Here is an 11,945-nt window from a genome sequence, read left to right as displayed (position 1 = left end):
GTCGCGGCGTCGTGTCGCGCGACCTGGTTGACGCGCGTGAAGTGTGGTGCGCGTGAAGTTGGCGCGCGTCACCTCTCGCCCCTCTCCCGCCATATTGCGCGTCGCTCTCGTCAATTCGCTGTGTGTGTCGCGGGCGGCGGGCGGATGTCGCTTAGCCTCGGGACTGCCGGAGGAAGTGTCGCGGGTGCCGCGTTGGATCGGAATGACATTGCCCGCGCCGCTCTCGGGTTGGTTAATCCCGGTGTGCCGGGTGGATCGGGTTGGGGAGCCGAGCGGCGTCGCGTCCCGCTAGAAGCAGCCGCGGTTCGACCCCCCCCCCCCCCCACCGTCTCGACGTTCGCGCGGCGTCAATTCAGCGCTCGCGGACTCATCGGCGCGCACAATCCCGCGAAATCGCTCGAGATCTGTCGCGGTTTCGGCGAATCTTACTTTGGTCGCGCCTACTAATTGCCGTCCGAGCGTCGTGTCGCGCGACGGTTGACGCGCGTGAAGTTGGCGCGCGTCACCTCTCGTCCCTCCCGCGCCATATTGCGCGTCGCCGTTCGTCAATTCGCTGTGTCTCGCGGGCGGTGGGCGGATGTCGCGGCTTGGCGCGATCGCGACGTAAAAATGGAGCGCGCGTCGTCCTCGTTTAGCCTCGGGAGTGCCGTACCGAGTGTCGCGAGTGTTGTGCGTGTGCGACGAAGAAGACTGAGAGGAGGCGGAGGTCTGGGAGGCATCGGGCGTCGGCGGAGCAACCACGGGTGAGTGTCTCATTTATTTACTGCTCGTTACGGGATTGGGTCATTTTCGGGAAATTGTATCATTACCAGATACATTTTCTCTTCCGCTTGTGCGTGCATGCGTGCGTGAATAAATGAATGAGTGCAAGAGAGGGAGAGAGAGAGAGGGGGGGGGGGGATCGGTAGAATGTTAGAATGGTTATTTATTGAACGCTCTGGGACTTAGTTCCCTAAAGGGACAATGTAACGGATTATGACAATTTATTATAACTAGCGTACATAAAATAGAAAAGAACTTGCGTAATGCAGTAGAGTGAAAGAAAGAAAATTAAAATGAAAGTAGAGAGAGAGGGGGGAATATGTATGAAAAATTGGCGACATTTTTAAATGTCGTTTATTTCTGACGTTGCTTTAATTACTTTGTTATTTTGCAGATTGTCTTACACCTCCGCTGCTGCGCTTCAAATTGGTAAGTCGAATCATGCGTTTTACTTTAATTCGAGATAATTCGACTATGAAGGAAGACACGTTAGTGTAATAATAAATGTATTTCGGAGATTTATCGTCTCGAGAGGGACAGATAAGCTAGGACAGATTGCTAGTAATATATTTAATTCTGAAACATACAAATGATCGCATATTTATGGGGTGAAACATAGTAATTGGAAATATTAAGCACGATAATGCTAGGACAGATTGCTAGTAATATATTTAATCCTGAAACATACAAGTGATCGCATATTTATGAAGTGAAATATAGTAATTAGAAATATTGAGTATTCGAAATAATGTTAAAACGTTGTTCGAGAAATTCTTAGTTTATTGTAACTGAATAAGTTTTCGAATTCATTGTTTAAATGAATGAGAAAAAATTAGGAGAAATAGGAAACCTTATCTATACGAAGAAAAAAATCTAAAGCAGCGTCCAATAAAAATGAGCATTTTAGAATATAAAGCTTTTATTTAAATCTCTTCCTAGTGTTCGCGTTACCTTCATCGAAATACAGTTATCGAGATCAAATATTTATGCATTTCCGTGGAGTAAAAGTAAACTATTTTATCTATACGTGATATTATCGAACTCGGTAGGTGAAATTGTATTTGCTAAATCATTTTTACCTCTATTCCTCTCCAATATTTAGCAAGTAAATAAAATTTCGGATTTGTATTTGTCCCACTTATATTTTCAGGATTAAATATTCCGCAAATTGTGCGAATGTGTGGTGCGAAAGAGCAATATGTTTAAATATAATTTCAACATACATAAGTCGCAAGCACAAATAAGCGAGCAACGGAGTATTTATTTACATATATTTCAAATCACACGCGAGTTATCGTAACTAATTTATTCACCGAGAAATATGCTGGCGATTATTAAGTGCAGTTGCTTTAATAACGCGCCAATTTTATTTCAATCTTTCCTAGCTATCACTGGAAACTTTAGTTTTAGAAATAAGATGTGGAAAGAGTAAAAATGATTTCTCCGCGATCTGCAATAATGTAGTACGAATAATATACGTATGTATTGTCGAATGTCCTACATGAATCGAACCCTTTAATCAAATTTCACTTGCAATCGTCCCGTTTCTCATCTGAGCTGATGAAGATACGTGATTGCAAACACCGTTCACGCCTTGAGAGGAAAAAAGTTTCGTTTTTAGTATCTTATCCGACACGTTTCCGAGAGAAAATACAATTAAAAGATAAAATTATCCCATCATAGAGCCTATAAACAAAATCATAGCAACCGTAATTCCTCATCGGCTTCTGCCTATGTAATTTGCTTCTAGTTAATTTTCAAACATCTCTAAAGGCCCGTGTCCACGATGCTGGGAACTTGGTCCAAGCTCAACTTACAGCTACTCCATAGAAGCTGCAAGTTGACGGGCTACACACTTCTCGAAAGCAGAACTTGGACCAAGTTCTAGAATCGTGGGCACAGGCACGGGAAATTGATTTTGGGTACAAAGAAGCCTGGAACGGGACGCGCGCGTGAGTTAATGGCGATGCGTACGAATCGAAAGTTGCGATCTTTCTGGCTTTCGAGGTGGTCCCTCTCCAGCGGCCGCCAGTTGACGCCGATCGAGCGTAACTTGGCGCTTTCGGTCAGCTTTCGGTCGTATCGGTAATGGTGTCACGTATGCCGAACCCGTGTACACAACGTCTCATCATGGACAGTAACCCAAGGCATTGGTCGGCCCGATGAGAAGAGATTCCCGCGCAAGGGGGGCAAGCCGGCTCTTGGCGCGCTGATAAGAGGCGGGCGGGCCGCCCCCCGGGGGCGGGGGCGTCGGGCCCCTCGAATTACGGCGTTGCAATAAATTTAATAAAGCCGGAATTAATGTACGGTTGCTCGTTTCGGGCCGAGAGCGCGGCGCTCCTTATACTTACGTCCCGCTTTCGCCCCGAAATTTGAAATACAAGTAAGTGCGCGCGCCGTTTAAAACGTAATACGCGCATAAATTGCCGCGGTAAGCGTAAGAAATTGCTGCCGAACTAAAAGCCGCGGCGTTGTATAAATTCCTATCTTATTACCGGGCCCCGCACGCGCGTGCGCGCGCGGCCCGTCGCGCGGTAATTCGTAATTTTAATTCCTCGCGCCCTTTACGCGTTTCTCTCTTTCGCGCGCGCCAAAGGCGGTTCTCCGACTGATCCGTACGTTTAGCAATTACTCTCATTTCTCTTTTAACGAATAGATAGAAATGTCTGTTCGGTTTGTCGCGCCAACTAACGCACGGAGAGAATTTTCTTTTAAAATTTATCCTAAAAGTCGTGTAATCGTGGGACACGGAATTTCGAGGAATTTTATGAGAATTTTTTGAAATTTTACCATACATTTTACTAGTAATTGTACTTAGTACACATTTTATTAGCGAGATGTGTGGTAAAATTTAAAAAAAACTCACATAAAATTCATCAAAATGCTATGTTGTGTCACGATTACATGATTTTCAGGGTTTAAACTTTAAAAGAACATTCTTTCCGTGTACCCTTAAGCCAACGACACACGATACTATTTTTCCTACTGGATTGCTTACGAGAGCCAATCAGGGTTTGGCCTTAAGTCACCTGATCGAAAATCTCTGCATCCTGCTTGGCTCTCGTAAGCAATCCAGTAGGAAATAATAATATCGCGTGCCGTTGGCTTTAGCCTCAAGTCATCTAACTCGCAACTCTGCATCTTTATAAGCAATCCAGTGGGAAAAATAGTATCGTATGCCGTTGGCTTTACATTGTTCGCATCCATGGTGTATTAGCGGAGTCGCTGAAAGGACCGCGGCAAAGTTAGCGAAAGGATCCGTGATGGTAGCGGCGGCCGAGGACGATAAGTTCGGTCGAGGGGGAAGGGAGGGGGGGGGGAAGAGAACACGCGCGGGAAGGGGTGCGATGGTAGTCCGGGAGGGAACATCTGCGTCCTTAATTATTTTACAGATTTAGTAGATCGTTATGGCTTGTAAAATTACTGCCAATTTCACGCCCCTAAGCTTATTTTATCCGCGCGTTAGCTGCCTATCGGTGCATCGCCGCCGAGGCTTCCCGAAGGATATTGGGCATCCTTCGCGGCTAAATTAATGGCCCGTTGTTTATGGTCCGCGTCGGCACCGGACACGCAACGATTCCGTCGCGAATTCCCGTAAATATCCCCGATAATGCGATTCGCCCGCACTCCTCCTCGCGTAAGCGTCGCGTCTATTCTCTTCGTTCCGATATCCTATCGTCCTCTTCGTTCCCTCCCGTCGGCGAGCTCTCGTCCGACACAGACGACGGTCTCCCGTTCCTTTCTTCTTCTTTTTTTTCGTTTCTCTCCTCGTTCGTTCACGGCCACTTCGTCCTTCTGGTCGGCTAATTAATATCGATTTCTCGTTGCGAATTAATATCCGAGCGGAATTTCGCGTTTAGGATATTGGTCGAAAATCGCCTTGCAATAACATTCGACAACCTCGAACGCAATTATCTCGCTCGACCGCATATTACATTACGTTCGCATTACATGTATAGGCGATGTTTGGCGAATGTTTGGTACATGTACCAAAGTATATTAGAGTGTACACTCACAGCGTCACGAATGCCTTTACACTTGAAGAAAGACGCTAATGCCCGCATCAGACTACGGATTGAGATTGAGATTGGATTAAAATTTGAACAATCGGAGTAAAGTTTACTAATCCCAAGTTTAGTGAATTTTACTCTATTTGGTCAAATTTCAATCTAACCTCATCTCAATCCGAGGTCTGATACGGGCTTAAAGATGTCCAATAGGAACGTTTGTTTTAATGAAATGAATTTTTCTATCGGAATATATCGAATTTAACGGCTATTTTCAGGTGTGAAAGTTCTGGTGCACCTCGGTATATGTGCCAAACAATCGCCAAAAATCGCCTTATACGAAGATGTGTGTACTTGCTTGTATTTTTCGAAAAGTAAATGCGCAGGGGAAAGTGAGCGCAAATGTCTCGAAACATTATTGACATACATTTTAAGGAAATACTGCATTTAAGGGGCATTAAAATAAATAACTACTTAAGCTGGACTCGTTTGAGAGAAATAAAATTAATGTCTTCTTATCTAGACGTTAGGTAATTAGCGGCTCGTAATATAATTAGTGGTTTGCTAGGAAGCGGAATGGTTTTATTAATGACACTGGCTGAGACTCTCTGCAACTCGTTAATATCCACCTTCTCTCGATATTAATTTTCAGTTTTTATTACATGCGCTCGTTTGATTTGCTTCCACGATAACAGCGTATTGTCATTGGCAATAATTCACTTGTCTCTTGTCTCTTGAAAGAAGCACGTAAAAAATATTTGCAGCGGTTCACAATTCTGTCCAAGAATAGATTCGGAAAAAGCCGAGGGGGAAACCGCTGACCAAAATGTTGTACACCATTGCCCACTAGTGCCCAGTGGGCATTACTTTATCTTGTTATCTTATTTGATCTTTATTTATCTTTATATTGCTCCAGCAAGGCCTAATGCCCAAAAAATGCCTAGCAATGCCCAGTAATGTCGCAAATCTGTACGCCACAATGCCCTCAGCGGTTTAACCCTCGTAAAAAGCCATGCCGTTCGTACAATAAAGCAGTATAAAACAATCGTCGTGTAATCGACGCAACCTTAAACGAGACTGAATAATGAAAATTTATGGTGAAATGGAAATTCGTATATGGCAATCGCCCGCGAGTACAAAAGATTCTCGCGAAACGCCCGACAAATAAACGAATAGGTCCGCTATCTCGAATCGGCGAGGTAATAGCAATTTGCAAAGAGCCCCGGCTGGCATTTCGCATTCGTCGCGAATGCCATTGTTGCCCGCTCCCGGCCGCGGCCGCTCGCTCGCGCTCGCGCGCGCGCGATCTCCCGGTGTAATCGAAATCGAAAATCGACGGGTGGAAATGATCCTCGCGAATCGCGAAGCGCGCGCGCGACTACCGGATCCCCCGACGGCCGGGGCCACGGATCACTGTAATTTAATAAATTGCGATAGCTGCCGTCCCGGAGCAAATTGTAGCATAATCATTCATTAGTGGGTCGTGACTTCACTTCGGTGCGCACGACTCGTGTGTCCGTGTGCACGAGATGCGCACAGCCGTGCACGTACCGCTATGCACTTTTTCCCTCCCCCCCCCCCCCCGGCCGTATCTCGGCGCGACGTATCGATATACTCCGGAAAGTAGAGGCTCGATCGACAAACGCTCTTTCACGCTTTCCCGAAAGGCTCGGCCGGAGTTGATCGATTTTTGGGTTAACTGCTAAGGCCCTTGTTTGTATTTATTTGCCGTTATCAGGACGTCCGATCGCGCGAATTGTCCCTTCTTCCGAATAATCGCCAAATTGACTTTGAGACTATCTCTCGCATCTAAATTAGATTTCTCCTTTATCTTAATTCTTGCAACAATGTACCGCGATATAAAACCGCGTATTTTTAATAACTTTGAAGATGATTAACAGCGCGTAATGATAAAATCTGTTCCGAGGCGAGACAAAAAATCTACGTAGCGCGAGATCAAAGCTGAGAGATACAGCCCTTTAGGAGCGATGGCTTCCCTTAAGAGAAACTTGTAACCGTGACAAGCGGCCAAATTAATTCGGATGACTGTACGAGAGGTACTGTCAGCTGGTGTTTTAATTCGCGATCGACGACGCGCGATAAGTCAATTCCGACACTTAGTACCCGCGAGTGCTCGACGTTGACGAATACCCGACGTTATCGGGGAGGATCTGGGGTGTCGCGAGAAAAGGTGCAAGTTGCTCTGTGCTAATTACCGAGCCCGGGCTCCCCTAAATCCTTCGAAACTGAATCCTCGACGGCCGCGATGAATCATCCGGTCGCAGGCTCCGCCGCGCGCCGCGCGCCGTGACGATGCGCCGCGTTCGAGAAAGCCGGGGCCCTCTCTCTCATTTTTTTTTATATTTTTTCCACCGTCAGCCGCGCGAGAGCGGTGTCTCGGCGCACCTCGCCTTTCGATTAAATCTCGATCGAGAGCCGGCGGGGCGCAATTAGCTCCGTACTAATTTTCCGTAATTAGTCCGCGGTAATGAAGTTATTGCCGGCCCGTGTCCCCGATTACACGGCATTTACATACACAAAACGCCATAACGCCGGGGCGACGAGTCCTGCATTCAAAAACGATACCGCGACGTCGTTAACCGCTGATTAACGACGCCGTCGTCGTCGCGGCCGGAATGGCTTTGCGGCCGCGCGTATCGACTCGCGGAAATATTCGACGAGGGCGAGGAGGACGAGACGGCGCGACGAGGATCGCGGAGGAGAGACGGAAGAGAAGCGGCTCGACGATGCGCGCCGCGTGACGTCGGGAATCGTCCGAACAATTTTCATAAATTAGAATCGATCCAGCGGCGATTGTGTTAACCGCGCGCGGCGGGCCGGATGCAATTAATTGCGCGACGCACAATGTGCACGACGGTGGATATTCATATTTATGACGTGCTTCCGTAATTGCGGAGCGACACGGCTCCCCGGAGTTGTCGACTCGCGTGAAAAGGAGAACGCGGGCCGTCACGTCGCGTCGCCCGGGACGGCATTCGGGGGAAAGGACACCCGTCCGCCGCGAACACGCCGTTTCCATAAATTTGCTAAGTAATTGCCGGGCACCGCGCCGCGCGTGCGTCGCGCGATTTAGCGACGACGACGACGACAGCGTGAAATTAATTTAGCCGGAGCTGCGTGCATTACATAATAAGGGCGTGTCGCTCGGAGCACGTGTTGACTACGGTGACAGTCGATGTCAGAGCCCATTCGTCGCTCTCCATTTGCAGTAAGACACGATTAATGTAACGCGCGTTCCTCGAGTCGCGAGAGGCCACACGAACCTTTTACGACGGCAGCCAAGTATTTTCGCGGATTTATAATACGCGAGCGTTCCTTCGGTTACGATTGTAAACACTTATTTCAAAGTACTTTCGATCGGCTCGATTAATAAAGGGGGGGTTTTTTTTTATTAACTCCGCTCTCGAAGTACGGTTTTTATTGGGAGAAAAATATTCGGAGATCTCGCGGTAAAATTTCGGCGTTATTTGATAAAGCGTCACTTTCTCATCGGCGCAAATTGAATATATGATTATTCGCAAAGAGCTAGATTCGCTCTCGCGTTCTCGTACGCGGCTCTGAATAGAATCAATTACACGAAGGTCGACGAAACAAGGTTTTGATAACGGGTGAATCGGGCGCGATCGACGATTCGCCAACGATTTTAACGAATTAAAAAGAGGCGGATTTTCCGAATAGATTTATTGACGTAATAGCAATGGCACACATCGCGGGGCGAATGCAATTCATTATACGACGCCCGGAGCTCCCATAGGACGTTTCACGCAGGTGTTCGCTCACCGATCGACGTATCGATTAGCGAAAGTACGATATTTAAAATATACCGGCCTATAGAAAAATAAAAATGTAAAACGGATTTACCGTTTATGTTTCTGTGAAGGCAATTTTGGTTAGAATACGCAGAATGCATTATCCCGCACGCTTGTGCAGAAGTAATTGATTAATTTTTGCCACCTTTTTGTGGGATCGTGAGAGAGAGAGAACACAATTTCATTCTTTATTTGTGAGATGGCAACTTGACGAATCATTTTTGAAAATAATTTAAAGAGAACAATACAGCAAACGGAAATATTGACAACGACAGCGTCCGATTGCGATCGCTCGTAAACGCTTTGTCTAGTTGATCGTTGTACGGGATCGCGAGGTGATCGCTCAATTCCCGCCGTGATCGACGTGGAAGCCCTCATCTGAGCAGAAAACTGGAAGCCCAGGGCTATGGTGGCGCGTGAAAAGGGTCTCGCTTGGAGATTGTCGTCGCTCGAGAAAATTACAGAGTTCATTGTTTCGCATCGGCCCTTCGGTCCGGCGGTCTCTCGCGCAGGACGGCTCATTTTATGCTTCTTCTCCTCTTTCCCTCCTTTCATCCCCTTTGGTTCTTTTATGGGAGAGACTGCGTGCACAAATCGGCGGATACGATAATGCCGATATTGACGTTTATATCGCGCCGTCGACGGTGGGAAGGAAGAAACTCACGGGAAACGTGAGAGGCGCGTTGAAACTGAGACTGCGACTTTATTCGTTGTGCTGCGTCAGAAAATGTTTCGTAGGAAGAGAATGCTGCGCATATACAAATACTCAACAACGTACAATAATGACAAACTTATTGTTAGAGGAGGGAAAGGGAAAGTGGCGGGTAGCGATTTATTAAAAATAATTAAAAAGAGCAGAGAAGAGTTGCAGAGATTTCAGGATGATTTCTTAGCGCTGATTTCTAGCAACTAAAAGTTATGCAGCTCATAAGAGACTGATATCTTAATTAGATAAAATGGCATTAGATAAGAAGTGATTTCGAGGCTCGCGGAAATCACGAATCATCTGTATTGCAGTTCTTTTTTCTCACGAGCGCGATAAAATCAAGCCGCGACTCATCAATTTAATTGTATTCATGTAATCGGCAGAAGAAAACATAACGAAGGCCGACGAAGTCAAGATGTCGTTACGTCTCCTCGAACGAAGTCCTTCGGTCTCCTCGTTCCGCCAAATGATAATAATTATGCGCGAGCGGAAGAGCGCGCGGGTAGGCGTGAGTAGCAGAGCGCGAGAAAATCATGTGCTATTGAAGCTTATTTCTGCGTCGTAAATATTGTGCATGCAAGGTGTCGAAGGTTTCCTTGACAGATTTCAAGTATTAACAGGAACATGGATCTAATAGACAGATGATACTTCATTCTCGCTTTAAATTGCAGCCAAGAACTTGGTTTAGAATCAATACTTAATTGCAACCACGCATTCCTTCCGTTCATCTTCCACACTTTTCCAAGTACTTCTAATACCCCGCAGGACTCAAATATGGGGCCCAGTAATTACAAGAGATCGAAAGTCTAAAGAAATTTTCACCAATTAAAATTGAAGCGAAGCCTTATTTTTATATTAAGCTTCAAATCAACTCTACTTAGCGGTATTAAAAAATAATATGTAAAGTTGAGCGTCAAATGCTGTCTCGAATAATTGAATTTTCGTTTAGGATCGATTGATTAAAGTGTTTGCGGGTAGGCGTTAAGAATTTCGGACATCTCGTACAGTCGTATCCGGCGGAAAAAACTCGGCGATGTAAATTGCAGCTGCAATAACTCGTAGCGATAAGACACGTGCCGCGGCCGCGCATTAGTATAATTGCCGGCAATTGTGCGAGCAAAAACGCGATTACGACACACGTGATCGTCGATTCTCGATCGCGAGAGACTCGGTTTATATGTGTCCCGCGTACGCTCTTCCGCGGACGAGGGTCCCGGATCCCTCTTTATTGCCCGGCACTTTTCCTCGGAGGAGTCCCTCCGAGTCAATTCCATCGAGTATCGATGGTGCTCGAGGAGAGCGAGGACGGGAGTTTGTAAACTTTTATTGGGCTATCGAAACGTTTGCACTTTCGGGACGCGCCGCACTTGACGCCGCTTGTCATAAGAAAAAGGGGGCGGCTTAAAAATCAGCCGAGGGATCGGTTCCTTCGCTTCGCCCGCGGCTTCGTGAGATTTCCTCGAGCGACAGCGTGTTGCTCTCGTCGAGTTTTATAAATTTTCCATTCTTTGAAATTCTCACGTTCAATAGGTTGTTCTCGATGCGAAATGATAATCCACTTTTTTACCGTCCCGGTACGAAGTCACATACGTCCGTGCAAACCTTTTCTTCGCGTTCTATCCATTCGGTGGTATGTCTTGAAATTTATCATATCGATTAATTACTCGGATACACGGAAATACGTTACAACTGAGAATGTCTTCGATAGCTCTGTTTTATAACGCCGATAATTCAGGAATTATCGTACACTCTCGAAGTTGGTGGATACAGTTACACTCGTTATACGCTCTAACTCTCTGTTTTTCTCTCTTTCTTACTCTCCCGAGGGTAATATCCTAAATATCAATTACCGAGCAAAGAACGCCGGCTGCGGCATAATCGAGCGAGTTGCCGATACACGACTTCCTAACGAAACTCACCGCGATATCACTCTGCGAGTGCAACGCTAATTAGTGATGGGGCTCTTAATAAAGCTCCGCTCGGTGCCCCCGGTGCTCGTCGTCGTGCGCTCACCTGAAAAATTATGGACAATTTGATCCAGGAGCGCGGATCCGCGATACGTGGCTAAGTAAACGCGCCCGCGGAAATAGGCAGGCGATAACCTACTTCGCGTTCGATATCGGACCGCGTGTCGTTATCGAATCGTGTGGCGGGCTCGGTCGAATCCGCCCGGCTTTCGCGTTCTTGGAATCGAATCGAATCGATGGTATTTAGCGTAATAAAGCACCTACCGGCGCGGCCGGGAGACGGCTACGCGGTGAGGAAAGGTCTCTGGGCGTGTTCGAGTTGCAACGGGGTCGACGATAACCAGCTAATGACGCTTTCCCTCATTGACTTGGCGACTTCTCTTACCCGCGATTAATTTCCTAATCCGCCGCCGGAACGGCCGGTATCGGGCGAGGCCGATAGAGACTCCGCTGCTCCTCGATTTACGGGCGATTCTAACGGCAGATACCGGGCCCCTCCCTGAAGGCGAATCTCTCATTGCTAACAATTCGGCCGTTACGAATAGCCAGTTTTCCGTTTTATTTTCACTCGCGAGCAAACGAAGGCCACATCCGCGTTCGGCCGCGGAGAACAATAATAGTCTCATTGTCGTTAACCTCTCTGCAAGTTCAACGCCCATTATCATTCAACGTG

The 11,945-nt window shown here is 46.9% G+C and overlaps 1 protein-coding gene across 1 annotated transcript in view; it reads left to right on the top strand.

Moving 5' to 3' along the window:
• LOC105565332 overlaps positions 1-11,945 on the top strand; it is a 94,261-nt gene that overhangs the window by 38,317 nt on the left and 43,999 nt on the right. The window lies entirely within an intron of this gene.

This window comes from Vollenhovia emeryi, unplaced genomic scaffold (genome assembly GCF_000949405.1).
Source record: "Vollenhovia emeryi isolate VEMERY1.0 unplaced genomic scaffold, V.emery_V1.0 DF939153.1, whole genome shotgun sequence".
Taxonomy (NCBI): domain Eukaryota; kingdom Metazoa; phylum Arthropoda; class Insecta; order Hymenoptera; family Formicidae; genus Vollenhovia; species Vollenhovia emeryi.
Note: the sequence above shows the minus strand (reverse complement) of the source record. Positions and strands in the feature narration are given on the sequence as shown.